This window comes from Papaver somniferum, chromosome 10, assembly GCF_003573695.1.
Source record: "Papaver somniferum cultivar HN1 chromosome 10, ASM357369v1, whole genome shotgun sequence".
Lineage (NCBI taxonomy): Eukaryota > Viridiplantae > Streptophyta > Magnoliopsida > Ranunculales > Papaveraceae > Papaver > Papaver somniferum.
Genome location: NC_039367.1, coordinates 30601346 through 30623201, shown reverse-complemented (window position 1 = coordinate 30623201; position 21856 = coordinate 30601346).

The window sequence follows — 21856 nt, the reverse complement described above, 5'->3', positions numbered from 1 at the left end:
TGTTGTTACTACTCTATTACAAGATTTGCAAATTTGATGAGAAATTCTTACCACCGATTGGGGGAGGAAAGGCTATCGCCTGAAAAATGGCGTGAAGTGTCCTGGTTTGCACAAATATAAACCAGGATGTATATCATCTTGATGTTTTCATCACTGAAAGACATGCCGAAGATTTGACATCTTCAGAGATTTCAAATCAAATTGCTTTCTTGAGAAGCTGTAAATAAATGTAGTAGCAAGTGTGTCACTTAGAACACACCTTGAGCGTGGATGACTAGTTAACTTGAAATATTCTGTACCTCTTAAAAGGAAGAGTCAACCACAATCATTGAAAGATAGTGCTCTCAAAGAGACTATCAGTGAAAGATCTAATTTCTCTGAGTATAGTTCTCCTAATAAGAGAATGTCTCTGCAATGGCTGTGAAATCTCAAAATGAGAGGATTTCCATAAGGCATGCATGCAATAGAGAAATTTGCGATCGTAATCCAATGATTGTTGATGACATAGTCAAAGTATCCACTGATACTACCGTAGGTGTTGTTGGTTTAAACCGCTCTATATGGGAATGTCATCAAAGGTATGATTGGTTAAACCAAGACAGATCAAAGCAGAATAACACAGTTTCTCGCAAAAATGCATAAATTTGGTATTGCTGCCCGAACACTCGATAATGTGAGCTACTCTTGGCCACAAACGGGTGTTTGCAGTTCCGACATCCGATAATGTAACCCCTAGTGGCTACAGGTGGGTGTATGTGCATACTGAGAAAAGTAAAGTCAACTAATGGAACAAAGTCTTTTACAGGAACCTGAGATGGATTTCTTTGTAACATATTCCATATTATGGATGCAGCTACCTTTATGGTATTTTTCTGGCAGTCTTTAAGGACTCGATGTGCATCTAGTTGATGTGGTTACTGCGGATCTGAATGAAAGACTAGATACAGAAAACTGCATGTAAATTCCTGAAGTTTTTTCAGTAGAATTACCATGTCATAGCATTTACTCAATAAGGACGAAAGTGATCAATCGTCTAAGTGAATGCTTATGTTACCCAGGGATATGTGAACCATTTTATATGATCATAAACTGTACATTTACTAGATTTGAAATATACAACATTTATTTGATTGGAACTCCTGAAAAATTCTCCAAAGCACAAAAATGCTTAAATCAGGAGTTCGAGATGGAAAATCTCGGTAAAACAAGGGCTCAATTTGATTGAGCATTGTATCTAGAAGTCCTTTAATTTCGTCAACCATGACGGTTTAGACATGTTTAAATGGATAAGCTAATCATTCGATATCTTATTTTTAAGATTGATCGGCTTACATCTCAACCAAGGAGATGTACCACTCTGTGGTTTGTATTACGCAAAAGAAGTGTAAACTAATGGTACATTAAGTGAGATATGTTATAGGTACCTGATATTGGGTCTGTAGTAAACATGTAAGTCCGGTTCTATCCAGCACCAATATCGAGACATTGATCCGAAGAAAACCCCTTCATCTTCGTGGTACCATTAAGCTTGATCTTTCGCATAAAATATCTCTAGATGTCTCCCACAGAGAAAAGCTAATAGGGTTGTTTAAGTTTTGATTTTTGGCAGGTTTGATAAAGCAGCTAAACATTTTCCTAGTTAATAGTCTGGTAGTAGAGGATACTTGTTCATCCTCTGATCAATTATGATTGTTCAGACAAAGCTAGTGGAGAATAAAAAGATGATACAACCAGATGATCATTAAGAAATTGCACAGAGTAAAATCAGACCAAGTTTCTCAAGCAAAGGAAGCCGCTGAAGACAATAAAGGATGGTTCGTGATCTCTATGCAATATTATCAGACACAATGATCAACCAGGTAGGCTACTCATCAGGGGGAGTAAAGCTATGGAAGATTATGGATATGGGCACATTGGACATTATGTCGTGTACTCTTTTTCCTTAGTCAAGGTTTTGTCCCACTGGGTTTTCCTTGTCAAGGTTTTAACGAGGCATGCGAGTCCAATGATATCCGCAGTTCGACATGTTGTACTCTTTTTCCTCCGTCTTGGTTTTTGTCCCTCTGGGTTTTTCCAGACAAGGTTTTAACGAGGCAACATCTGCGGATCCAACGCTGATCTGAGGACTCATGTTTTCCTACGTTCAGGTTTTGTCCCAATGGGTTTTCCTTACGAGGTTTTTAATGAGATAATAATCTTAGAACGGTGATCATCATCTAAAAGATGTGTATCCATAAATTTTCTTGAAATGCGATTACTGGATAACTGCATGTATTATCTGGTTCATGGGCTCAGGTTTTTGTCCCAAGTGGTTTTCCTAGCGTAGACGTTTATCCCAAGTGGTTTTCCTGACGAAATTTTGACAGAAGAAATATTTCATGATGGTGACCAACCTCACTCTACGGTCAGCTCTTTTCTAAATACTTTACCAGACGTAGTTGAAAAATGAAGAATATTTGTAACAACCATCGTCACTCTAAAGTTTCAAGTGTTTTTGCCGGGAAATCTCTAATACAAATATTCTTAAAATGATGGTTTAAGTGGGAATGTTGCAAGACGTATGTTATTGGATGGCCCACCATTTGCCGCGAACGATCCAGACTTCTCGAGACTTAGCTTGAGCTAAGTTAAGCCTTTGGTTTCTTAATTTATAAGGATGAGTTTTTATCCCCTAGTTGACACGTATAGGCCAACGTGGCTAATTCTCTGTCCGTCTAACATCTTATGTTCAGGCTATAAATAGCCGAGAGCTTGTAACAAAGTCGAGAAAAGTTAATAGAAAATCTCTTCCACTTTGCGGCTATTTTGTACATCTTATGCTTTGAATGTTTACACTCTATTTACTGTTAATATATATATATACATATATGTAGTAGTCCCCTATTTACTGTTAATATATATATATATATATATACATATATGTAGTAGTCCCCACTACTAAAGTTAGCTAATCTAACTTAAACGAAGAGCACACCACTAGCGGTAGTGCTTATTAGCTTAATTTAAGTTCGGTCAATAGCTAGTGCACGTCTTGCAAATTACAAAAAAAGAACCCTGATTATAGGCATACTGAAATCTTACTAAACATACTGCATAAAGACAAAAAAAGGTTATGAAATAGCATAATCAGATTATCCCTTAATCCAATTTTTTTTAATGGCAAATCTACCCTTTACGTATTAGTGTTAGTAATATTGATTAGTGATTAAATATTTTTTTTAGTGATAAAGATAATTTTCAGAATTATAAAAGTTGTTTAGATGAGTTTTTGGATCATGGTTCGGCGAAACAGATTGAGATTCGGCTCACATCTATGAGCCGAATCTACCAATTGATGAACGGTTCGGCTCACTGAATCTGTTTACTGCATGCGCCGAACCTATAATTTTCAATTCCAACCCTTTTGCTAGACACTAGTTCGGCTTATATGAAAGTTCCATAGTAAGCCGAACAACATCCTGAATAGCCCAGAAAAAAAACAATTACTGGTTCAGCTTATATTTCGAAAATCGTATGAGCCGAACATCAATTTGTTATTTTTTGGGTTAAAATATTGTTATTGGCTCAGCACATATTGAAAATATCGTAATAGTTGAACCTCGTAAATGTGCTAGGTTCGGCACATATTATGATTATCGAATACGCCGAACCCCTATGCATCTCTATCTGTGACTAGGTTCGTCTTGAAATTTCATGAAATTTCATGTCGAACTGTTCATATACACTTACAAGAACAGTTCGTCTAAAAACGCAACTTAATTTTGAGCCGAACCCAACACTGTAATTGTCACTTAATCGATGAAAAACAACAAATAGGAGATTGGGTTTGTAAAACTTACTTTCTTATCCTCATTTCCGGAGTTGGAGATGTAGTTGGTTCAATTTCTGGTTCAATTGGTGGTTGATTTTCAGTTTCTATACTTTCATCTTCAATTGGTTCTTCTTCTTCAATTGATGGATTAGAAGACGATTTGGTTTCCCTAGTCCCTGCTTTTCTTTATACGAGTCATTATGTGGTTGAGTTTAATCGACGATAAAATTTGTACGAATCGACAATTAATCACGATGATGAATTTTTTTTCGCAGGAGGGGGAAGAGTTCGGCTAGAGGAGTAGGAAGAAGAAGAGATGTTAAGGGAAATTGATTTTGATTTTTAGAAAACTGATTTTAGATTTTTGTATTAAGAGTATATAGGTAATTGAACTACCCATAGGGTACCCCTTATAAGGTCACCCGAGATGGGACTATTGTTTTGTATGCTTTCTAGATTTAGGTATGCCCAAAATCAGGGTTCAAAAAAAGTAACATATTGATATTGTGCACTTGTCAATCCTAATCCAAAACTCTGTGGGCCTTGAAGTTGTTAAAGTCCAAAACTCTGTGGGCCTAGAAGTTGTTAAAATGTAATAATATTGTGAGCATGGCCGTGGACCATCATAATTCATGAGTTCCTGAACTTTGATTTAGTTCCTGTCACTAATAACACGCATATTTAAGAAGGATCAAATAATGATACAAAGACGGAAAAACAGTAGTCTACATATACAACTCACTCGGACAATGTCAACAACAATTAGGTTCTCACAAATGAAATGAAAACTGGATATGATCCCCTCCTGTACAATTAACTGCAAAGAAAGAAGAAACTCCTTTAAAGGAATAACATCACAAAATCAATCAACCTCAAACGAAAAAAAACAGCAGGAGACATCTTACCACAGACCCCTTTTTGGTGAAGCCTTATTTTTTGTGTCAACCTAATATTACCAATATGACCTTAAATATCAACCATTAATATGCATATGTATTCAAGGATGAAAATGTATATTGAATCAAAGTTTGTATATTTATAGGAATGTCATTGTTTTAAAAATGGGTCAAAAAATTCTAAATTTATATCGGATTTTTACAAAATTAGTATATTTGGAAAGCTCTTTAAATTATCTACGTAATGAGTACAAATAAGAATATTAAATTTTTATTTTAAGAATTTTTTCTTATTCATCATCGAATTTGGTGTTGTTTAAAGAATTAAATTCAAGCGTGTGCATCGCACATGCGGTCTTGCTGGTACAAGATAAAGTAAATGATCCCAAACCCTACCCTTAATTCTTGTGTTTCCGCATAATATTTATAATGATTCCAGATCGCAAATCGGACAGATTGAAATATAAGCCCGGTCAAATATTCATGTCAGCGGATAGCTATCAGCCTATCACTGACCGCAGAGAAAAAGATGATGCTAAAAACATCACACTTGAGTAATTATTCATGCCAGCGGATAGCTATCAACCCCAAGTTGTTATAAACCGTATCTTTCCAAGGATCGTATCCCTTGTTTCCATGTTGTAGTAAACCTCATCTTTCCACAGAATGTCTAGTAGTTCATCTGAAATGTCCTCTGGTTTGATATCAGCCTTGTAACCTTTATACCCCCAACCATAGATTATTAATGTTCTTTTTGCATGTTTTTCCAGAAAATAAGCAGCTTTGTTCCACCCAGATGACTGCCTTGTAAAAGTCGACAAATGTAGCTTGCCTTGGAGTAACTCAAGGATAGGGGACTCAGCTTTGGAGGAACCCTCCTTAGTTACAAAAGGGACCATGCTCATCATACAGCTCTGGCAAACATTATTAACCTTTACGCCACTGCAATTGGGTTTAATGCAAAAACCAGAGGCTGATAGACGCATTTATGTGTCTAATTTGTCCTCATTGTTCTGTATTGTTATTACTCGATTTCATATTTATTATGGTGTTTTGTGTGTTTGTAGGTATTTTTTGGAAATAAATATTGTTAGAAAATTCGGCTCGAAAATTTGCTCGGAGCACCTCCGGAGGACAATTGCTATACGGACCCCACTTTTCCTAAGGGGCACCCACGGCCATGTATAGCCCAAATTCATTCTTAGCACCCACTGGTTATTCAGCACCCACATATTTGGATAAGGGGCACCTTCTTCTTCATTTCAAATAGTCAGTTTTGGCGGGAACTCCTTGAAGTCAACTGCAAGATTTCTGGTTCGAGATTTGGGGATGATTCACCGAGACTAAATGGATGGAATTGCGTGGAATCGTTGACTGAGATAATACAGGGCTGGTAACGTGTTTAGTTTCGATAAAAATGGAAGGGAACGTGCAATTACATGGAATGAAAGTCTGGAAGATACTCGGGATTGTCTCGATGTTGTTACGGAAAGCTTGCATGCGTTTTTCAGCATGTTGAATCATTGCTTGATGATCTGGAAGAATGTTTGGAGCGTGTAAACACTGGATGACAGCGTAAGAAGAGAAGGAAGGGAAGAAAATATTCCCAAGAATATATTATTTACTTTATAGCAAAGGGGAGAATTATAGGCAGTTATTGCGTAAGATTTCGAGGTTGTTGGGTTATAAATAGTTTCTGGGATATCAGAGAGAGGACGGAGAGTTTGGTAGTGAGACAAAACATCAACGGAGCTTAAAACCTAAAGTTGCAGAGCTGCCATTTCTGCTGCTGCATAGCTAAAGAACAGACTTTCCAAGACAGTCGTTTATCAACAGTGATAACGACACAAAGCACGGGTCATAGAAGCTACAGTAACAGCGACTGTTTAACGACAGTTTCAGAAGCTATAGTAACATCGACAATTTGCATTTATTGTTCTCTGTAACTTTAATCATTCTCACAGTTTCATCATTTGTAAACCATTTTTGAGCATAAATGAAATCAAACTTTGAGCGTGTTTCCAACATGATGAGAGGCTAAACCCCATCCTCCGGGGCGATAGAGGAAGCCATTCTTCCAAAAGTTATGTGGTAAAATTTATTTAACTTTATTTATGCAATTCTTTTATAATTATTTGCACCGAATGAAAATTGAGTAAATGATTTTTATTAATTAGTTGTGTTTTCTCTTGATGAAGTATGCTTAGTTTAAGGCTTTTGATACTTCATGCTTGCGATTAAAAATTGATGTTTTGAAAATATAATTTAGACAATGATTAGAATCACAATTTATTTTGATTAGAGTTATATTGTCTAGAATTGCATGATAAAAATTAACAATAAATCACATGAATTTTGGTGAATGGTGAGATCCTAATCCCCGATCTCTCTAAAATAGTCAACTCTACTTGCTTCATTTTTGTTATTCTTAAAATTTAAAAATAAAAGCACAACCTTCACAAGTCTTGAACGAACTCTATTATTTACCACTTCTACAACCACTGTGAAATTACCATCAATTTTTGGCGCTGCCGACGCGGACTTGTTTATAGATTTGTTTTTAGGTTTTATTTTTTTGTTCTTTTTTATGCGTTTTGGTATTTCTGTTTTCTTTCAGATTCGGAGCTAAGCTAAAGAAAAAAGATAAAGTGCTAAAAAGCAAGGCCAAAGAAGGAAAGAAAAGAGAAATCCAAAAGGAGTGAAGAAGAATTTTTTTTCTTGTATATAGTTATTTCTTTTTATTTTTAGAAACTGTAATTAGAATTTTTATTTTTGTAATCTTTTATTTTTTTGGACACTCTTTGAATTCTATTTTTGGACATTGGACATTATTTTATTTTTTTTAAAACCCTACAAAAGGGTAGTTTTAAATAAACTGTTTGCAGAGAAGGACGATAGTTACGATACTGTCTCGGCCCCTCGGGTTCGCACACTGACATTGGAGTCGGTGGCCCGAGTCGACCTCACCGGTTCATCCCCCGTCTGTAACGGGAGGTAAGAATTCTAAACACCCGCGAATCCCCTGTCAGCGGGTTTACTGGATGATTTTGTATGCATATATGTTGAGGACCTGAAATCGGATTTAATTTTCTAGTAAAGGGAAAGGCCTGGCCAAATCAAGATAAAGACTTGGATTTCATCACTGTTTGCTTCTTTCCCGCCTTAGGAACACGTAACCTACGCGAACCTAATCCTTAAAATTTGGACTAAAACGAGACCGACATGGTAACGAGCTTAATAGGAAAATCTTTCGAAAACTATTGGTTTCTCTATTGAGCATACTTCGAAGTTCATGATGGTTTCTGTAAATTGAATACGCCGCCTTGTAATGCCGGTGAGGCCTTGGGTATCAAAGCTCCACTGAGCTTCCCTCGTCTCTATTCAATTTATTTTAACTCAGATTGATTCCAGAGAGGTTTCCTCGGATTGTAATGAATTCCTTTTCGAAAGAATAGAAGCTGGTCTAGAAACAATCTAAGTGGAGCCATCATGCTTTTTGTTTGCTAGAAATCAATAGGTTTGATGTGGTGGAGTCAACCTTGTTTGTGTTTGCATAGAACTTCCCTTCCTTTTAGGAATTTTCTTTTTCTTTTGTTTTCCTAGTGTATTCCCGAGGTCACTAGAGAACGGGCTTGGAAAAGAGATAATCTAGGTCGATTGATTAGTGAAAAACCTAGTAGTTCTTCTTGTGGAAGCGGGGAGCTCGAAGACTCTTCTTTTGAGAGCCCTGTTTTTGGAAACTTCAGTTTTGAGAATCTGTCTCTTTGTGAGGAAAATACCCCTAATACTTCAGCTGTGCCAGCGATGGCAACTTTGAAAGATTACATGTTCCCAACTAGGTCCACCCGAGCCTCGTGCATTAAATTGCCAGCCACTACGGATAATTTCGAGATAAAACCTAGTATTCTACATATGATCCCTATATTCTTAGGGAAAGATGATGAGACCCCTTATTTTCATATTAGGGACTTTGAGGAAATATGTGGTACAATTAGAATAGAAGACCTTACTGATGAAGTCTTGAAACTTAAGATGTTTCCCTTTTCCTTGAGAGATAAAGCCAAGACCTGACTGAACAACCTACCATCTGAATCCATTGAAACATGGCAGGAACTTATTGCTGCTTTTTATATGAAATTCTACCCTAAGCATAAAACTGCAGCTGTTAGGCAGAAAATTAGTGCTAGTGTGCAACAAGAGGGAGAGTCTCTTTATAGGTTTTTGGAGAGATTCAATGATCTCCTATCCCAGTGTCCTCACCATGGATTTGATAAGATGAAACTTGTAGAGATTATTTATGATGGTTTAGACTATTCGACCAAAGCCATGGTGGAGTCTATGTGCGCTGGCGAGTTCACTATTAAAAGTGCTAAGGATGCCTTTACCTTCTTAGGAGTTGTTGCTGAGAAATCCCAACAGTGGGATTCTTGTGTTGAACCCCTTAAAAGACTCTTGGTCAATAGAAGTAGCACCAATATGGTAGATACGAGTTTTGCCTCAGATGCTCAGTTTGCTGCTTTGTCTAGAAGGTTAGAAGCTTTGGAAATGGGTCAGTCTAAAAATAGGTCCCTTGTTGAACCTAATAAAGCCTCTCAAGTCTCTAGTTGTGGAATAGAGCTCGATAACTCATTTTGGGAAGGTCAGGTTAGTGAAGAGCAAGCTCATGCTGTCTATAACAACTTTAGGTTTGAAAACTGTCAGAAGTTTGACCCATACTCAAAGACCTACAACCCTGGTTGGAGAAACCATCCTAATTTTTCTTGGTCTAAGGGCCAGAATCAAGGTCAGTCTAGTAATTCTCAGCCTCCCCCAGGTTTTGGATATACTAAGAACTTTTCAGGTCAAACCCAGTTTCAGAACCCTTCTGAGAGTAAAATTACTAGCTTAGAGGAATCTCTTAGTATATTGACAAAAAGCCAAGATATATTAGCAAAGAGCCAGGAAATGTTAGTAAAGAGCCAGGTTAGTTTTCAACGGGAAACCGAACAAAATTTTCAAACTACTAATCAGAATCTTTCTAAGTTAGAACTCCAAGTTAGTCAAATAGCTAAGACTCTAAGTGAAAGAGATAACGGAAGTTTCCCTAGTCAACCACAACCCAATCCTAGAGGAGTTCATCAAACATCTTTAGTTGGTGAGAAATCATCAAATCATGTTAATGCAATTACAACCCTTAGGAGCGGTAAACCGGTAGACAATAAGGTAGTCATGCCTAGTGGACATATTGTAGTTCCACCTTCTACTTCCGAAGAGGAGCCCATAGCTGAGGAAACTGAAACTGAAACAATTTCTAAGGAGTCCCAAGAAATTCCTGATAGGACTACCTATGTGCCTAGAGCCCCATATCCACATTTGTTAGCCCCAACAAAGAAGGAGTCGACTTTCAACGAGATAATGGAAACATTTAAGCAGGTGAACATCAACATTCTGTTATTAGAAGCAATTAGGCAGATGCCCGCTTATGCCAAGTTCCTTAAAGATCTTTGTACACGAAAGCGTAAGCTGAATGTCCATAAGAAAGCCTTTTTAGCTGGTCAAGTAAGTTCAATTCTTCTGAACCAAACACCCCCTAAGTATAAGGACCCTGGATGCCCCACCATATCTTCTGTGATTGGTAATCATGTAGTTTATAAGGCATTGCTTGACTTAGGAGCTAGTGTTAGCTTACTCCCATACCATGTGTATACCCAGCTAGGACTTGGTAAGTTGAAACCGACCAAAATGACACTTCAATTAGCTGATAGGTCTGTCAAAGTGCCTCGTGGTGTCATAGAAGATGTTCTTATTGAGGTTGATATGTTCATATACCCAGTGGATTTTGTTGTTCTAGATACCCAGCCTGTTCAGGACCCAAGTGCTCAAATACCGGTGATTGTAGGTCGCCCATTCTTAGCCACATCTAATGCTGTCATCAATTGTAGAACCAGACTTATGAACATATCTTTTGGTAATATGACTACTGAGCTAAATGTCTTTAATGTTATTAAGTTTTCTGAGATAGATGATTTAGAAGTGGGAACATGATTAGCACTATAGTTCCTGATCCTTTATCATGCACTATGTTTGATAATTCATTATTTGATGAACCTTTCAGTGCTTCGGAGGAGGTAACCATGACGGACACCTTAGTTGATGAGCCTATGCTAGAGATTTTCTTTGATAATCCATTATATAAGGATATTTTTCGTTTAAATGAACATTCCCCAAAAGAAGCTAGTATTTGTGCTGACTTTATGGACCCTAAAACCCATCCCATAGATTTTGGTCCATTTGAGGATATTGTTCACCCTAAGTTTGGGGGTAATGATGACTCTAGTGATCGTCATGTATCCCTAATTGAAGTCCCTAACTTGGGACTCGAGCTTTGTGCGTCTAAGATACTACTTGATTTTCTTCAAACTCTGCTACCCGATCCTCCAGATACTGTCCATGAAGAAACCCAATTCTTAGAGACATGTCATTCGGTTGAATCTGTTTTCCTAGACACTTATATAGAGCCCAAAGAGACACTCCAGATAAATCTAGTTTCCTTGATGAAAGCCCTAGATCAAGTTATGCTCTGTCAGCTCATTTTTTTAATCCAAGATGGTAGTCTTTCTTTTGTGTCTGCTCTATTTGGTTATGAGGACCCGAAACTATTTCGACTATTGGTATATGACTTTGGAAGGTGACAATCCTTTTTGAGGTATTTGATGTCCAGCTAAAGACTTTAAATTTAGCATTTTCTGGGAGGCACCCACGCTCATGCTTACGGTAATATCCTTCCTTATTTCTTTTTCCATTCATCAAGTGGTAACAGTTTCTCCTTGTTCATGCTTTTAATTTCATCTCTAGAACATTGAGGACAATGTTAGATTTAAGTTTGGGGGTGGGGAAGAACTTTTTAGTTGCACTTTGCAACTTCTAGCATCACATAGTATCCGGTTAGCTAAGTTTACATATTGTTTCTCACCGAAAAGATAGAAATTGGAATTTCTAGGGATAACATTCTATTGAGACATTAGAGAAAAAGACATTGAGGTCTTTGAAATCCAGGAGAGAACTTGTTCCTTTTAGAGGGTAACCATGATGGACCTAACCATCCATGATGGAAAGGAAAGTAGGTCAAAAGAAAATGCCAGAAAGACAAAGCAACCTCACAATGTAGTCTTAGTTACTGCATTACGACTCTATCTCTCTTAGTAGAAACTTATCGTCATCAACAAGCGGAGCGACATCAAAATCTATGAAGAAAGTTGAAGACGTTTAAGGTTTAGAAGCAATAATAGAAAAGAATAATTCAAAAATCAAAGTTGAAGAGTTAGTTACAAGAAGTTATAAGAGCAAATGATATAAGTTGTTGAAGTTCAAGATACCAAGACATCACAAGTTCCGAAGATCCAAGTTCTAAAGTCCTTCTCTCATGGCCATTTAAATTTTTGTCTTGTTTTGGAAGAAAACAAAATGAAAAATGAAAAGGAAAAAAAATTGAAAAAATCATCGTTGTGTTTTGTTCATTAAGGCCATAGGGAAGTAGAAATCTATAAGGAAGTTTCAAGCAAGAAATTAAGGAGAAAAGTTAAATTGTCAAGGTTCTACGAGGTTCGAGAGTTTATCATCAACAGTTGAATCCAAAGAAGACGTTTCTACCGAGCACTATGAGAGAGTCGAAGAGAGATGCATATTGGTTGCTTTGTTAGTCCGCTTTCCATTTGACACAAGATCTTTCTAGCACTGGTTCAACTCAACACACGTAATTAGTCCAGTTATGTAGCAGATGTCCCTCTCATCTATATCTCTCTCCTAATCTTATCCAGCTGTAAAGCAGATGCATCTTACAATGTTTATCTAGTTGTATAGTGGATATCTCTTTATCTAGCAGTATTGCGGATGTGTCTCCCCTTTTCTTTATTCAGCTTGAGAGCAGGATACCTTTAATTTCTCTGGCATTCTAGTTACTTGGAGATAGGTTGAGAATATGTATGTCCTCATAGCTCTTTGGATACTTGTGACCAATTAGAAGTCATGGTTTTGTGGGTACACCTCTGGTAAACCCTCCCGAGATTAACTCGGTCGCTAGGGCCACCTAGAGATTTATGATTTTTATTTTTTAGATTAATTTTGCTCGAGGACTAGCAAATAATAAGTTTGGGGGTATTTGATAGACGCATTTATGTGTCTAATTTGTCCTCAATGTTCCGTATTGTTAGTACTCCATTTCGTACTTATTATGGTGTTTTGTGTGTTTGTAGGTATTTTTTGGAAATAAATATTTTTAGAAAATTCGGCTCGGAAATTTTCTCAGAGCACCCCCGGAGGACAATTGCTATACGGACCCCACTTTTCCTAAGGGACACCCACGGCTATGTATAGCCCAAATTCATTCTTAGCACCCTAATGGTTATTCGGCACCCACGGATTTGGATAAGGGGCACCTTCTTCTTCATATCAAATAGTCAGTTTTGGCGGGAATTCTTTGCAGTCAACTGGAAGATTTCTGGTTCGAGATTTGGGGATGATTCACCGAGACTAAATGGATGGAATTGCGTGGAATCGTTGACTGAGATAATACATGGCCGGTAACGTGTTTAGTTTCGATAAAAATGGAAGGGAACGTTCAATTACACGGAATGAAAGTATGGAAGATACTCGGGATTGTGTCGATGTTGTTATGGAAAGTTTGCATGCGTTTTCAGCGTGTTGAATCATTGCTTGATGATCTGGAAGAATGTTTGGACCGTGTAAACACTGGATGACAGCGTAAGAAGAGAAGAAAGGGAAGAAAATATTCCCAAGAATATATTATTTACAGTATAGCAAAGGGGAGAAGTATAGGCAGTTATTGCGTAAGATTTCGAGGTTGTTGGGTTATAAATAGTTTCTGGGATATCAGAGAGAGGACGGAGAGTTTGGTAGTGAGACAGAACATCAATAGAGCTTAAAACCTAAAGTTGCATAGATGCCATTTCTGGTGCTGCATAGCTAAAGAACACGAAGAACAGACTTTCCAAGACAGTCGTTTATCAACAGTGATAGCGACACAGAGCGCGGGCCTTAGAAGCTACAGTAACAGCGACTGTTTAACGACAGTTTCAGAAGATACAGTAACATCGACAGTTTGCATTTATCGTTCTCTGTAACTTTAATCATTCTCACACTTTCATCATTTTTAAACCATTTTTGAGCATAAATGAAATCAACCTTTGAGCGTGTTTCCAACATGATGAGAGGCTAAACCCCATCCTCCGGGGCGATGGAGGAAGCCATTCTTCCAAAAGTTATGTGGTAAAATTTATTTATGCAATTCTTTTATGATTATTTGCACCGAATGAAAATTGAATAAATGATTTTTATTAATTAGTTGTGTTTTCTCTTGATGAAGTATGCTTAGTTTAGGGATTTTGATACTTCATGCTTGCGATTAACAATTGATGTTTTGAAAATCTAATTTAGGCAATGATTAGAATCACAATTTCTTTTGATTGGAGTTATATTGTCTAGAATTGCATGATAAAAATTAACATTAAATCACATGAATTTTGGTGAATGGTGAAATCCTAATCCCCGATCTCTCTAATATAGTCAACTCTACTTGCTTCATTTTCGTTATTCTTAAAATTTAAATCTAAAAGCACAACCTTCACAAGTCTTGAACGAACTCTATTATTTACCACTTCTACAACCACTGTGAAATTACCATCAAAGGCAACGTGGCTGAGAAGCCAAATAACCATTCTAGATTTTCACTTCACACGAGGGCTAGTACAACCATGTTTTAAAGCAAGTTTGAGACCGGCATCAATTCCCTTCAACAATTGATAAAGATAAGTTACTCCGTCTATCGAGAAAATAGACCGAAGCAGCTATTGGCTTTGCATACATATTGCGCACAATAACTCCATATCCTCTGTAACGCATCTATATGTTAAAAAAACCTTACACATTGACCCAAGAAGATTATGTTGTCTCGCCTTCCTGTGGCCAAGTCAGCTTCCAGTTTTGCATATAGGGATCATTGCTTGGCTTGAAAAGCTCAAACTCTTTAGGAATATACCCTTCAGGAAAACCAAATGGAGCGTCATGAGATCCATCTAGTACAAGATCATCAAAATTCACAATATTTCCAACATCACAGTCAGTATCAGATGATTCAGATTCACATATGCCTTCCTCGTAGTAAGAATAGCTGATAGAGGAGAAGCAGTCGAAATCCGGAATAAAACTTGGAAGTTGAGCCTGGAAAGTACCCAGGGTTTCTTCTCCAAAGAACAAATCTACATCATCAATATAACTAGTCATATCCCTTCCTCCAAAGGCATGTTCAACATCAGACAAATAATCAGAAGGAGAGGCCTGAAAAGAACCCTCCGTGGAGGTCATAGTACCCCAGTTGTCTCCTCCAAAGATTAACTTCTTCAATGTCTCGCGTTTGGGTCAGTGTTACTTGTATATTTATAGTGATTCTAGGAACCGAAATAGGAAAGATTAGAATAATTAAGCCCGATCCAATACTATTATATAATTTCGGAAGTCGTTTGAGTCGTGAGTCAACCGACAAGTCAAAGAAAATAATTTATCTGTTTGGCAAATAGAAGCTAAAAAAGTGGAAAAACACAATCACATATAAAAAGTTCAAAAATTCGCTTTGCAACGTCATCCTGACGTTGGCACCTAGGTCTCTGTTTATGTTCATGTTCTCTGAAATTACCTATCTTAGATTTAACCTTACTAGCTTTCGCCAATTTATTTTTGTCATTATGATTTTTCTTAGCAGTCATATCATCTACAAATCTCTGTTACTTATCACTAAATTTTCAGCAACTGTGCTAACTAAATTGGAACTTAACACAAATAACTACAAGCATTACTTAAACATCTTTGATTTAAACAGCAAACATCTCATTGAGCATTACATAAAAAGCTTTCCATTTCAACTTCAGTACTACAAACTCACCCAGTTCTCAAACTCTCAAAAGAAAGAAGTCTCAAAACATCAACACACTCCCACTGAACAAGTTTACCAGAATACTATAGCCCAACTTCAATTACCACAAAATAAATTCACAAAATTGAAAAACCTACAACCCATTCAAACTTTATACATCTGAACCAAAAAATTTCCCTAAACCATATCACCCGTTCACAATATCATCATAAAAGCAAAAACAACACCGTCTGAAACAACATCCATAACAAAAATAAACTTGTCATCATATGCACCAGCACCAAGAAGAGTAGAAGGAAGGAAAATTACCAGAAAAGTTGTCTGATTAAAAACTTGTTGATCGTCTTCAAGCTCTATGCACATCCCGAAAAACTAGCTTTTTCTGATAATTCTGAAGAGATTATCTTCTTCATCAGTATCCCAGCCTTCTTCCTCATAACGCTCACTGCCATCGCTATCTGATGGATCCGGAGAATTTCCACTGGAGGATGAAGAATGCTCACTGCCATCTTCACCATCTTCCTCTTCTTCTTCTTCAGTATCCTCCTCACTGGACTTGGCAAATATCATCTTTATTTCCACTCTTCTTGGCTTGCCTTCATTCATGGTGCGTGCAAAGATCTTGGGATTGAAAATCTCATACTCAAATCGGCTTCTCACCTTTATTTCATGATAAGCCTCCATCTTTCGCTTGTCTTTTGCAGCATCAGAGTCAAGGTCACTGGTATTCACCTCCTCAACATCGTACTCAAACCCATCAGAGGCCTCAAAATCACTTTCTGTCGCGCTTCCATACTTTGGTGCTTTGGCATGTTTCTATGCCCACTCTTCATCTTTTATTTCACGTCTTGCGAAGTATTTGGGTAGCCATGCAGCATAAAGAGCCTCAATCCTCATTTCTTACCTCTGTCGGGCAGCCTCTTCTTCCTCCCTCTGACGAATTTTTTCACGAATACGATGATCGATCTCAGCCTGAACATCAATTCTCAAACTCTGCAACTCCTCTAAACTCAAAGAATAAAGGAGTGATTTGTCTTGTGCATATTCAGGTGATTCTGGTTGTGCAATGGGAAGCTCTTCATCGGCGTTCGGTGGATTTTGACCAGATGGATCAGCCATTATCTCAAATAAATTTCTCTAAACTAAACCTTTCCTCTTTTGTAAACCAGTTAGGAAAAAACTTCTTTGAATATGATAATTTCTCGGCTAATCACCCCTTTAAAAACCCATTTGTGCCTGTTCAATTCCATTTATGGCGCTTGGTTAACCGTCAAGTCGTTTTTTTTTTACCACGCCTATTCAAAACCATGTGTATTACCTTCAACCTTCTGATCATAATTTTCCAGTTGACTTTGATCAAGTACCCTAGTTTAAATGGAGCGTCCCCTCTGATTTGTAAGGTTATGCATGCAATCGGAGATGGTTATTCACTTGTAAGTATGTTTTTGAAGGGTTTCCAAAGAGCTGATGATCCAACACTTCCTCTTACGTTTCCGCACTTGTCGTTGAAGAGACAAGGTGATGATGGTAAGTGCACTGTAACAGGAACGGGGAAGAAAATGTTGGGGTTTATGGGTACGTGTGTGAACACAAGTTGTGATCTCACGAAGACCTTTCTGAGGGGAACGTTTTTAGAGGATCGACCATCTGCAATACGTAAAGAGGTACCAACAATTATGAAGATCGAGTTATTCAGACCTTTTAACATCTACTTTCAACACCTAAAACTCATTATTACTTTTACCCTCATTAGAACTGTCATTAAGGGAGGTACAGGTAGGTCACCAAATCTTGTGGTAGTATTTTGGGGTCTAATTAAAATTCAAAGTTTTATGCAGATTGGGAATAGGCAGCACCAAATGGGAGGCACCATTGAAGTTTGTGGCATATTTGCCAGATGGGTTATCCCCAACTCAATCCGAGCAATCAACCCCACTCTCAATACCACAACACCTTTTACCAATCAAAGCCTTAACTCACCAGAAAAAAATTCCCACCCTTTCCTTAAATTTAACCTACACCACACAATTCATTATAGCTCTTGGTAGTTTTCTCCACTATACTATTTCCCTTTCCAAAGCGGACAAACACATTTATGGTTTACCAATATCTGAAAACAACATGCTTTTGTACCAAACTCAGATATCCCAACAAAATTTTCAAAAGATATTTGGGTTTGTCTATACTAGCATCATCCAGCACTTACATCACGTGAAGATCAACACCCTTTCTCTGTCCTTAAATATAAAACGGGGTAAAGAAAAAGACATTTCATATGATAAATCCTGTCTCCAAGGAGGGGGTAGCAACAAAGCAACAACAACATTACATACCTTCACCCCTTATAATCTGTCATACCAAAAATATTATCTTCCTCATTCCCTTTTTAAGGTTCAAATTTTTTAAAAAATACAAAACTTCTGTCATACTCTCATTGTCTGTGATCTCTATCATAGTATAACCAGTAAGAGATTCCTCTTTATACATTACCATATTATATGTTTTCTCTACATCCATCATCCTCTTAATCCTATATTCATATATATCCAGGTCTCTTATCAAATTAAACTTTATAACTCTGCTGATATTTTCCAAGATATTCAAAATCTATCCATCCAAATGGCTGAAAAACCAACTTTACTATCAATTCTCTCAGAACCAGTCTTTCTTGATAAAACAATTATCTCATCTGAATCTGATAGCAATTGGAAATGGTGTATGGTTGGGTATATCTGTTGTGAAACCTTAGTTCCAACTTCCTCTATCCGCTACTATATTTGCAATCAATGGCCTTTATCCCAAACTCCTGTTGTTTCAACCTTTAATGGAATGCGCAAAAAATTTCTTATTCGTTTCTTAGTTGAAGATGATTTTGAAAGAATCAATTCTCAGAGACCTTTGTTTGTATGTGGTTATCTTATGGTATTGAAAGTAGTCCCAAGAGAGGGTTGGCCCCCAAATCACCAACTGTCTTTCACTGATGAACTAATGTGGTTCATCTTATGCAACATTCCAAAAGAGTGCACAAAATTTGAAGATCTAAAGAAATCACACTCAACTTGGGAGAACTTATTGAAGCTCAATATCCTTTTGGTAAACACCCTCTCAAGAAAAACGTGAAGGTGTGCATTAGGATTCCAGTTCAGAAAGCCCTACCAGTTGGTATCCCCTTGTTCACTACTGGGAGAACCCAGCCCTTCCTCATCGAATGCAGATATGTTCAGGTTCCGAGGTATTTCTGCACTTCTTGCCGTGTTCTGGATCATAACGATATCAATTGCCCAGCCTGGAAGTTAAAACGGAAAGCGATTAAGGATATGCCTGCTTCATGCAGTAACTATGTTCTTCCTGCAGTTTCAAAACTGATGATGCCACCATCTCAAGATAATATTCATAATGCTTCTACTGCCACTCCAACTACAGATACCATCATGCAACAGTTTGAGATAGTGCCAGATTCTCAGATTGAGCCTTCTGCCCCTCTAATCTGCAACAACGGAAAATCTAAGATGCATGATCAAAAAATGGGAACTACTACTCAAAAAGGTCTATCCAACTCTTTCCAAATGGGGACATTTGTGAATAGATCTACTGCTCTGAAGATTTGTGATGTAGGCCCTATTCAACAAAACTTGACTCAGCAAAATGGTGGGTTACCAATCATCCTCAAGCAGGTAACCACACAAAATGTTTCTATTGAAACGTTGATTACTAGTACTGATCCAACTACCAGTGGACTGATCCGGACTAAAAATTCTTCAAGAAGATTCAAAACAGCCACTGTTCAAAGTCCAAGTCATGTTATTACTAGAGGAAACATTGTTTCTGCTGAACATGATGCTCTTTCAAACCTCAAAATAAAAATCAATCCTAGAGTCGATTTGAGGAAAAGAACTAGAGATAGCTCTATCCTAGCTAATCTAGTGGTCATACTAGAAGAACAGAATACCTCAGAACCTGATTATGCTCAACTGTGTTCCCCTATTACAAATTTGGGGGACTTACCTGCTATCAATTTGACAAATTGTTCTTTCAATGCCCATCATGTTATTGATTCCTATGGAAGATACACCGTACCTGCTGATTCATCCCCAAACAACAATGGTGTCTGCAATAATTCTCATCTCAATGTTGCCACTCCTAATCTGGATTCCTCCCAAGAGTTATCTCAAAGTGGTGATGCTTCCAGTGCTTCTCTTGGTGGTGGGTTTAACTCTACCACTTAGGTAAATTCCACCCCCTCCTCCCTTTAATTTATACTGTCTCTGTTAACTAAATAAACCAATCCCCTGTTAACAATGTTAATCTCATAGCTTGGAACATAGAGGTTTAGGGAAAAAATCTGCCAACAAGGAACTTAGTTTGTTATGAAAAAATGTCAATCCTGACATTATTTTTCTATCTGACACAATAATTAACAAATATCTGGCTGCTAGGAAGTTAAAAAAATATGGGTTTCCCCTGCACGTTTAATGTATCTAGTATTGGTAGGAGTGGTGGTTCGGTCTTGGCTTGGAAAAAAGAAATTAATCTTAACACTATTTCATCTAGACTGAGGGGCATACATGTCACATCTACAAACATTATTCACACCAAAACGTGTCACATTCATTTCATGTATGGTGAACTAAATAGTAGCTTAAGACAGGCCTTTTGGGATCAACAATGCCAACAGTCCACCGTTCCTTTAGATGAACCTGTGTTCTTTATATGAGATTTTAATGCTCTCTTAGGTACTGAAGATAAAAATTGAGGTCTAGAGGTTGATGATTCTGATTTTTTTAAATCTTAGAAATTTCTATTTTGTGTTTAATTTGCATGATCCTGGATTCTCAGGCCCTAGATTCACTTGGTCCAATATGCAACAAGGTTCTGATTTGATTCTTGAGAGATTAGATAGATGTTTTATCAATCAAATTGCTGAAGATCTTTGGCCCAAATTCTGTGTCAATAATTTTCCTAGAGATTCTTCTGACCATTGTCCTATGCATATTGGTTTCAATTATGAGGATGTTTGTATGCCTAGACCCTTTCATTTTATGGCCATGTGGATGGAAGATCCTAGTTGTAGAGATATCATTGCTAACTCTTGGTCTATTAATGTGGTAGGTTCTCCTGCCTATAAACTAAAAGCTAAGATTTTAAATACAAAAAAATGCCTTAGAGATTGGAACAAAACCTCCTTTGGTAATATTCAAACTAATATATCTACCATCAGGAAGGATTTGGCTGACCTCCAATGCAATAATGCAACTGACACTACTACAACTTCCAGACTGAAAGCTAGATTGGAATATCTTTACAATCTAGAAGACTTATACTGGAAGGACAAATCCAGACAGTTTTGGCTTTTGGAAGGTGATAGAAATTCACCTTATTTCCATAGGGTCACCATCTTTAGGAGAAAAAGAAATGCCATAAGTTGGATTAAGGATGCCTCTAATAATATTCTAACTGATAGAGATAGTATTGGAAATTCCTTCAAAAATCCGTATCCTTCCCACCCCCAACAATTTCAGGATGAAATTCTGGATGACCTCCCCATAAAGTTTACTGCTGAAGATAATGCTCTTTTAAGTCTTCCTCTTACTGCTGAAGAGGGGAAGGCTCCAGGTCCTTATGGTTTTACAGGCCTTTTTATCAAAAAAACTGGGACATTGTAGGTGAAGCTGTCATTGATATGACTCAAACCTGCTTTAGAACAGGGAATATTGCTAAGGTTTTTAACCATACTAATATTTCCCTGATTCCTAAAGTTAATCTAACTGAACTTGTTTCCCAATATAAACCTATAGGTCTTTGTAATTTTATCTATAAAATTCTTGCTAAAACTTTGGCCAGTAGACTAAAACCTTTTATGAACAAAATTATATCCCAAAATCAAAGTGCTTTCATTCCTAAGAGGAGTATTTCTGATAATATCCTTCTGGCAAATGAAGCTATATATGTTGTCAACCATAATGACAAAGTTGAGGGTATTGCTACCATAAAATTAGACATGTCTAAGGCTTATGATAAATTTGAATGGTCTTTTCTTGAGAGTGTTTTGAAAAAATGGGCCTCTCCACCCATTGGATTAAACTAATTAATCAGTGTGTGTCTACTGTTTCTTATTCTATTCTCTTAAATGGTAGCCCCACTGGTTTCTTCCAACCTGAAAGAGGTCTCAGACATGGGGATCCTCTATCCCCCTATCTTTATATCATTTGATCTGAAGCTCTTTCT